General features: G+C 44.5%; 1 long non-coding RNA gene across 2 annotated transcripts in view; it reads right to left on the reverse strand.

Moving 5' to 3' along the window:
• LOC117967279 (uncharacterized) overlaps positions 1-5,060 on the reverse strand; it is an 8,411-nt gene extending 3,351 nt beyond the window's left edge. The window contains exons 1-3 of one of the 2 annotated variants that reach the window (XR_009320343.1): positions 4,907-5,045; positions 4,667-4,753; positions 2,782-2,962 (exon numbers count right to left, since the gene is read on the reverse strand). This is a non-coding gene — a long non-coding RNA (uncharacterized LOC117967279). Of the gene's footprint in view, positions 1-2,781; positions 2,963-4,666; positions 4,754-4,906 lie in introns of both variants that reach the window. The other variant, XR_009320342.1, reaches the window with a different exon arrangement.
• Between the last annotated feature and the right edge of the window lie 4,940 nt (positions 5,061-10,000).

A 10,000-nucleotide genomic window follows, 5' to 3' on the forward strand; every position in this document is an offset into this window, starting at 1 on the left:
TGTGTGTGAGTGTGCGCGCGCGCGTGTGTCTCAGTGTGTATATACAGTTATATCACCCCTGCGCTCTCTCTCTCACCTCAAAGTGTCTGATGAAGGAGACGATCCCGGAGTACAGCTGGTTGTGGTGTCTCAGTGTGTGTGTGAGTGTGCGCGCGCGCGTGTGTCTCAGTGTGTATATACAGTTATATCACCCCTGCGCTCTCTCTCTCTCACCTCAAAGTGTCTGATGAAGGAGACGATCCCGGAGTACAGCTGGTTGTGGTGTCTCAGTGTGTGTGTGTGTGTGTGGGGTGTCTCAGTGTGTGTGTGGGGTATCTCAGTGTGTGTGTGTCTGTGTCTGTGTCTGTGTCTCAGTGTGTGTGTCTATGTCTCAGTGTGTGTGTCTGTGTCTCAGTGTGTGTGTCTGTGTGTGTGTCTCAGTGTGTCTGTGTGTGTGTGTGTGTCTGTCTGTCTCAGTGTGTGTGTGTGTGGTGTCTCAGTGTGTGTGTGGGGTATCTCAGAGTGTGTGTGTGTGTGTGTGTGTGGGGGGGTGGTTCAGTGTGTATATACAGTTATATCACCCCTGCGCTCTCTCTCTCTCACCTCAAAGTGTCTGATGAAGGAGTCGATCCCGGAGTAGGGCTGGTTGTGGTGTCTCAGTGTGTGTGTGTGTGTGTGTGTGTGTGTGTGTCTCAGTGTGTATATACAGTTATATCACCCCTGCGCTCTCTCTCTCACCTCAAAGTGTCTGATGAAGGAGACGATCCCGGAGTACAGCTGGTTGTGGTGTCTCAGTGTGTGTGTGAGTGTGCGCGCGCGCGCGTGTGTCTCAGTGTGTATATACAGTTATATCACCCCTGCGCTCTCTCTCTCTCACCTCAAAGTGTCTGATGAAGGAGACGATCCCGGAGTACAGCTGGTTGTGGTGTCTCAGTGTGTGTGTGGGGTATCTCAGTGTGTGTGTGTGTGTGTCTGTGTCTGTGTCTCAGTGTGTGTGTCTATGTCTCAGTGTGTGTGTCTGTGTCTCAGTGTGTGTGTCTGTGTGTGTGTCTCAGTGTGTCTGTGTGTGTGTGTGTGTCTGTCTGTCTCAGTGTGTGTGTGTCTGTGTCTCAGTGTGTGTGTCTGTGTCTGTGTGTGTGTCTATGTCTCAGTGTGTCTGTCTGTGTGTGTGTGTGTGTGTCTGTGTGTCTGTGTCTGTTTCTCAGTGTGTGTGTGTCTGTGTCTCAGTGTGTCTCAGTGTGTGTGTGTCTGTGTCTGTCTCAGTGTGTGTGTGTCTGTGTCTCAGTGTGTGTGTGTCAGTGTCTCAGTGTGTCTCAGTGTGTGTGTGTCTGTGTCTCAGTGTGTGTGTGTCTGTGTCTCAGTGTGTCTCAGTGTGTGTGTGTCTGTGTCTGTCTCAGTGTGTGTGTGTGTCTGTGTCTCAGTGTGTGTGTGTCAGTGTCTCAGTGTGTCTCAGTGTGTGTGTGTCTGTGTCTCAGTGTGTGTGTGTCTGTGTCTCAGTGTGTCTGTGTCTCAGTGTGTCTCAGTGTGTGTGTGTCTGTGTCTCAGTGTGTCTCAGTGTGTGTGTGTCTGTGTCTCAGTGTGTGTGTGTCTGTGTCTCAGTGTGTCTGTGTCTCAGTGTGTCTCAGTGTGTGTGTGTCTGTGTCTGTCTCAGTGTGTGTGTGTCTGTGTGTCTGTGTGTCTGTGTCTCAGTGTGTGTGTGTGTGTGTCTGTGTCTGTCTCAGTGTGTGTGTGTCTGTGTCTCAGTGTGTCTCAGTGTGTGTGTGTCTGTGTCTGTCTCAGTGTGTGTGTGTCTGTGTCTCAGTGTGTCTCAGTGTGTGTGTGTCTGTGTCTGTCTCAGTGTGTGTGTGTCTGTGTCTCAGTGTGTCTCAGTGTGTGTGTGTCTGTGTCTGTCTCAGTGTGTGTGTGTCTGTGTCTCAGTGTGTGTGTGTCAGTGTCTCAGTGTGTCTCAGTGTGTGTGTGTCTGTGTCTCAGTGTGTGTGTGTCTGTGTCTCAGTGTGTCTCAGTGTGTGTGTGTCTGTGTCTGTCTCAGTGTGTGTGTGTGTCTGTGTCTCAGTGTGTGTGTGTCAGTGTCTCAGTGTGTCTCAGTGTGTGTGTGTCTGTGTCTCAGTGTGTGTGTGTCTGTGTCTCAGTGTGTCTGTGTCTCAGTGTGTCTCAGTGTGTGTGTGTCTGTGTCTCAGTGTGTCTCAGTGTGTGTGTGTCTGTGTCTCAGTGTGTCTCAGTGTGTGTGTGTCTGTGTCTCAGTGTGTGTGTGTCTGTGTCTCAGTGTGTCTGTGTCTCAGTGTGTCTCAGTGTGTGTGTGTCTGTGTCTGTCTCAGTGTGTGTGTGTCTGTGTGTCTGTGTGTCTGTGTCTCAGTGTGTGTGTGTGTGTGTCTGTGTCTGTCTCAGTGTGTGTGTGTCTGTGTCTCAGTGTGTCTCAGTGTGTGTGTGTCTGTGTCTGTCTCAGTGTGTGTGTGTCTGTGTCTCAGTGTGTCTCAGTGTGTGTGTGTCTGTGTCTGTCTCAGTGTGTGTGTGTCTGTGTCTCAGTGTGTCTCAGTGTGTGTGTGTCTGTGTCTGTCTCAGTGTGTGTGTGTCTGTGTGTCTGTGTGTCTGTGTCTCAGTGTGTGTGTGTGTGTGTGTCTGTGTCTGTCTCAGTGTGTGTGTGTCCAACAAAAGCATTCCCAGCGATATATTCCAATTCCAACCCCAAACCCTGTAAGCATCCCTACCCCTAACCCCCGACCCCTCAGTCGGGTCTCTGTCCGCACACAGCAGTTACACACTCTTGTTTTAAGTGATACAGTTTCATGTATAAAGTTTTCTTACTTGCTCGTCTCAGCAGCTGCTGTTGATTCCTCGGCTCTGAAGTCGAGAAACTTTGAGTCCATTGAGTTTCTCCGGCGGAGCTGCCGTCTCTTTTCAGTTTCTTCTCGCATGTTTATTAGACCCGGGCTGGCCGGTTGGTTTTCCTCCACGTTATTATTCATAGACGCCTCGTGTGTTTACTCTAAAAAAAAAAAAAAAAGAAAGAAAAAAAGAAAGAAAAAACAGGTTTAGTGTTTTTTTATTTTTTGTGTCCTATTATTATTATTATTATTATTATTATTATTATTATTAATATTTGACCCCCGGTTTCCTCCCCGTGTTGCACGCCCAGTCACTTTCCCCTCACAGCTCAGAACTGAAGCCTCTTGTTGGAGTGACTCTGACACAAGCATGCTGGAGGAGCCCCATAAAGGATAAAGTCTTTATGTTTTAACAGATCTGTGTTATCTAAGATAGATGAAGAGTAGGAAGTGTTCATAACGCTTTGTCCTCATTAGGTCAAGACGAGGCGTCTTAAACTGCTCTGTTCAAAAGTTAATTCCGGATGTGTTTGTTTTGATGCATTATATTAATTTATAGGACTGCATTTCTAACTGAAATAAACATGCTTCAGCTTTTCCGGATCGCCGTGTACTAAACCGACTCTCCAGAAGTGAATTCTGGATTTGTGTTCGAGTGTCGGGAGAAATTTCAGAAAACGTCGGAACATTATGACTGAAAACGCTGACTTCTCAGACAGCGCGCACTGGAGAACAAACACATTGTAAGAGATGATTAAACTTTACGTTTCGTTTACTCTGTCCCAAAATATAACACTGTGTACTGCCATGATAAATGTATTTATTTTATTTTATTTTTTAAAACGACACATGGTCCGAGAAGTTAAACAGAATATTAGCGATTAATCCCACAATCCATAAAAAAGTGTTGGAGTTACAAAATAGCGCTGCTACACCCCGCATTAACCCTGTTGTTAAAACCCTGAATGTCGCTTCAGTTTTCAACTTTAATACACAAGAAAAAATAAAATAAAATAAAATAGAAACCGGACTGAAAATGAAGGCTGAAATAAAACAGAGACAATCGCAGCTTCCCCGGGGCGTCTCTGTTCAAAAGCGAATTCTGAGTGTGTGTGTTAAACACACATACAAATACACACACACACATATACATATATATATATATATGTGTGTGTGTGTGTGTGTTATTTAACCCGGTATTGTTTCGTGTTAAATTGTTTCCTCTGCTAAGAAATAAATAATGAGAAAGAAAAGGCAAAGATGGAGGAGAAAAAGGCAGAGGGAGGAGAGAAAAGGCAAAGAGGGAGGAGATAGAGAAAATGCATAAAGGGAGGAGAGGAGATGTTTGTGACTGTTGCTCTGTCTTTCCCCACCCTCTCGCTAAATAACCATTATTAACCTCAGGGACTAGAATCTGAAGGAATGTTTTAAATATCATGCATTGTCTTGATTTTACACAAAAAAGTCGCCACGTTATAATTATGAGACCGGAAAGGCTAAATTCTCAGAGAGCCGCATTTCAGAACAAAACAATAAGAAGAGATTTTTAACTTTAAACACGTCAGAGGTGCCGCACTTCAAAATAAAAACCAGGCGATACTACCACGAGAAAAGACTAAATAAAATAACACACTAGACCAGGTCCAGGACGTTAAACACAATATGAATTATTAAACGCATAATCAGAATTATTAAACGCATAATCAGAATTATTAAACACGATCTATAAGCTCAAGTGAACGCATCCTAACACGCCACTGCTGCTAAATGCACGAGCTCGCCGCTACAGTTTTGAACTTTAAAAACCTTTTTTTTTTTTTTTTTTTTTTTAATACAAAACCGGGATGTTTTTAACTGTTTCTGACCTGAAAATCACAGCTGAAATAAAACAGAGACGATCGCAGCTTTCCCGAGGTGTCTCCTATGAAACCTGCTCTGCGAAAAAGCGACTTCTGGAAGAAGAAATAAATAATAATTGACATTACAAAACAATATCAACTTCTATTACTGTATCTAAGCCGGGACTGTTTCTCGAGTTTACTACAACTAACAATCCAAACACTGCCATCGCAAAGCTGGCGAGCTTCTTACAAAACCAGACTTACCGTGCAGCGCAGCGCGGGGGTCTGAGTGTCAGAATCGACTTAGCTGGATCATTCTAGGAACCGGGGGAGTGTTTGGGAGACTCCTCCGTCATCAGCGAAATTCCTTCCATTGGCCCGCGGCTCTGTAGAGCTCTGGTTCATTAAAAGGAAGTTGTTATTTTATTTTGACTTGGCTTGTTAAAGGCGCGTTCACAGCAGACGCGGCGCGCATGCGCCTTCACCGCAGGTTAACAGTGAACGCGGCCGGTCTGCTGTTACTAACAGTAAAAACAGTAACTAACAATAAATGCCAGCGGGAAGGGAAAACTGCTTTTATACTGAAGACACAAAGCTTAGTAAATTAATAATATATATATATATATATATATATATATATATATATATATATATATATATATATATATATATATATATATATATATATATATAATGAGGAGCGAAGCATTATATATTTTTAAATTTATAAAACCTAATTCCCTGTATTGCCATTTAAACACGTGATATTTATTACATCAGTGTGATTCACGCACAGATATTTACTGTACAATAAATCCAGTTTTGATTTTCTACGTGGATGATTCTAGCCCGTGTCTTTGTGCACATTTCAAACTGGCAGATCTTCCTTCCGTTTTGAGCTGCGGACTTTGATGTAAAAAGCACGGAGAGTTTTACTCGTTTAAGGAGGAGATGTTCTGTTTGCTCGTCTCCAAGCTTTGGTTAGCCGACGTGCACGCGCGCTTGTACATTTAGAAACGCCCACATTCAACAGAGGAGGTGCCTGCACAATGACGTCACAGCGCGATGTGAACGGGGTATAAAAGGAAACCCTGGCGAGTCAGTCTGGAAACCCCGTGCTCTCATCTGCTGCTACACGGTAAGAGATTTTCTGTAACAGGCGAGTCAGTTTTGTCGTGTCAGTGTTTCAATTATTAGTTGTAAGAATTCGCTTTTTAACAGTTTAACAGCAGACGTCCCGTTAAAGCTGCGATTGTCTCATTTATATTTCAGCCTTCATTTTCAGCCCAGTGTCGTTTATGTTTGATTGGCGAGTCTGTGTTCGTGTATATAATGTTGTCCGGAGAGACGCGCGTCCCCGGGTTATTGCAAAGCTCTCGGGGGCGCGCTCGGAGCCTTCACTCGGAAGTGGAGCGCGCTGTGAGGTGGAGTCGAGTTCCGCCCCTTTCACGTGACCTGAGTGCGGTCGCTTGACGTGTCTAACAAGTCGGATTAAGCAGGTAGGTCCATTTGACTGGACCAGTGGTTCTCAAACTCTGTCACAGTGAGCCTCCCTGAGCTATGAAAAAAATAACTGAGCCTCCCCAGCTTACTAAAACAACACAACAAACTGAAAATCCTATATGTTGCAAAAAAATGAACAAAAACGTAGAAGGGATTTGATCAAGATAGAGCAGTATGAGTTTCAGAAGTATTCATTCAAAAACAGTACAAATGGAAGCAGCTAAAATCTTTCTTTTTGTCCTGTTAGCTTTCTTATCTTGGTGGGTTTTAAGGTAACTTTAAAATTGCTGCTTTTGTATTCTGTGTATAGTGTTATTTAAATCTCTTATTTACATGGTCTGATTGTGGCAGTCATACGTGTGTCATGCTTTACAAATGTATTGTGGTTTGTTATTTTTCTGCTTTGTACTGTTAGTGCTGCACCTTTTTGTCCTTCGTTCTTTCCGACACAAGAATCGTCCTGTCTGTGGATTTCGGTGTTTGTTTCTTTATCCTTTATTGGGACCCCTAGCATGCTTGTGTCAGAGTCACTCCAACAAGAGGCTTCAGTTCTGAGCTGTGAGGGGAAAGCGACTGGGCGTTCAACATGGGGAGGAAACCAGGGGTCTAATAATAATAATAATAATAATAATAATAGAATAAATGAAAAAAAAAACCCACTAAACTTGTTTTTCTTGTAAACTTTTTTTTAGAATAAATACACGAGGCATCTATGAATAATAACGTGGAGGAAAACCAACCGGCCAGCCCGGGTCTAATGAACATGCGAGAAGAAACTGAAGAGAGACGGCAGCTCCACCAGGGAAACTCGATAGACAAACTTCTCGACTTCAGAGCAAAGAGAATGCAGCTCCGCTAGAGCAGGTCGATGGACAGAGCTATCAACCTCAGAGCCGAGGAATCAACAGCAGCTGCTGAGACACACAAGTAAGAAAACTTTATACATGAAACTGGATCACTTTACAGTTTACAGGGTTGGGTTTGGGTCAGGGTTAGGAGGGGTGAGACAATGCTCCCCCTGTGAACAGAGCTGCCGAGACAGTTTGAAATGAGCCCCAATCACATTATTTATTTATTTATTTATTTATTTATTTATTTATTTATTTATTTGTTTATTTATTTATTTTTTGGGGGGGGGGGGGGGGGGGGGGGGGGGGGTTGAGCTCAGTTCGGTAGATGATCAATGAGGGAGTTTGGGCTCCACTCTGGTAGATGATCTTACACACACACACTGATATACACACACACACACTGACACTGATACACACACACACTGATACACACACACACACACACACTCTGACACTGATACACACACACACTGACACTGATACACACACACACACACTAACACTGATACACACACACTGATACACACACACACTCTGACACTGATACACACACACACTGACACTGATACACACACACACACACTAACACTGATACACACACACTGATACACACACACACTCTGACACTGATACACACACACTCTGACACTGATACACACACACACACACTAACACTGATACACACACTAATATACACACACACACTGATACACACACACACACACTCTAACACTGATACACACACACACTGATACACACACACACTGATACACACACACACTCTCTGACACTGACACACACACACACACTCTGACACTGATACACTGATACACACACACTCTGACACTGATACACACACACACTGATACACACACACACTGATACACACACACACTCTCTGACACTGATACACACACACACACTCTGACACTGATACACTGATACACACACACTCTGACACTGATACACACACACACTGATACACACACACACACTCTGACACTGATACACACACTGATACACACACACACACTAACACTGATACACACACACACTGATACACACACACACTGATACACACACACACTCTCTGACACTGACACACACACACACTCTGACACTGATACACTGATACACACACACTCTGACACTGATACACACACACACTGATACACACACACACTGATACACACACACACACTCTGACACTGATACACTGATACACACACACTGATACACACACACACACACACTCTGACACTGATACACACACACACACACACTGATACACACACACACACTCTGACACTGATACACACACACTCTGACACTGATACACTGATACACACACACTGATACACACACACACACACACTCTGACACTGATACACACACACACTGATACACACACACACACTGATACACACACACACACTGATACACACACACACACTCTGACACTGATACACACACACTCTGACACTGATACACACACACTGATACAGACACACACACACACACTCTGACACTGATACACACACACTCTGACACTGATACACACACACTGATACACACACACACACTCTGACACTGATACACTGATACACACACACTCTGACACTGATACACACACACACACTGATACACACACACACACTCTGACACTGATACACTGATACACACATACTCTGACACTGATACACACACACTGATACAGACACACACACACACACACTCTGACACTGATACACACACACTGATACAGACACACACACACACACTCTGACACTGATACACACACACTGATACAGACACACACACACACACACACACTCTGACACTGATACACTGATACACACACACTCTGACACTGATACACACACACACTGATACAGACACACACACACACACACACACTCTGACACTGATACACACACACACTGAGGGAGTTTGAGCTCCACTCTGGTAGATGATCAGTGAGGGAGTTTGAGCTCCACTCTGGTAGATGATCAATGAGGGAGTTTGAGCTTCACTCTGGTAGATGATCAATGAGGGAGTTTGAGCTCCACTCTAGTAGATGATCAATGAGGGAGTTTGAGCTCCACTCTGGTAGCTGATCAATGAGGGAGTTTGAGCTCCACTCTAGATGATCAATGAGGGAGTTTGAGCTCCACTCTGGTAGATGATCAATGAGGGAGTTTGAGCTCCACTCTAGTAGATGATCAATGAGGGAGTTTGAGCTCCACTCTGGTAGATGATCAGTGAGGGAGTTTGAGCTCCACTCTGGTAGATGATCAATGAGGGAGTTTGAGCTCCACTCTGGTAGCTGATCAATGAGGGAGTTTGAGCTCCACTCTGGTAGATGATCAATGAGGGAGTTTGAGCTCCACTCTGGTAGCTGATCAATGAGGGAGTTTGAGCTCCACTCTGGTAGCTGATCAATGAGGGAGTTTGAGCTCCACTCTGGTAGATGATCAGTGAGGGAGTTTGAGCTCCACTCTGGTAGATGATCAATGAGGGAGTTTGAGCTCCACTCTGGTAGATGATCAATGAGGGAGTTTGAGCTCCACTCTGGTAGATGATCAATGAGGGAGTTTGAGCTCCACTCTGGTAGATGATCAATGAGGGAGTTTGAGCTCCACTCTGGTAGATGATCAGTGAGGGAGTTTGAGCTCCACTCTGGTAGATGATCAATGAGGGAGTTTGAGCTCCACTCTGGTAGATGATCAGTGAGGGAGTTTGAGCTCCACTCTGGTAGATGATCAGTGAGGGAGTTTGAGCTCCACTCTGGTAGATGATCAGTGAGGGAGATTGAGGGTCAGTCCGCGCTCCTGGAAACGAGGTACTGGAATATTTTACCGGGAATGCTTTTGTTTTTCAACGCACGCACACTCACAAATGATCCTGATTTTTTGTTTTCTCAGTGAATCTCCCAGGATGCCACAGCTCCGTTTCTCCTTGAGGATACAGACTCCGGAGGGACCTCACGGCGATCCTGTCTGAT

This window comes from Acipenser ruthenus, chromosome 57, assembly GCF_902713425.1.
Source record: "Acipenser ruthenus chromosome 57, fAciRut3.2 maternal haplotype, whole genome shotgun sequence".
NCBI lineage: Eukaryota > Metazoa > Chordata > Actinopteri > Acipenseriformes > Acipenseridae > Acipenser > Acipenser ruthenus.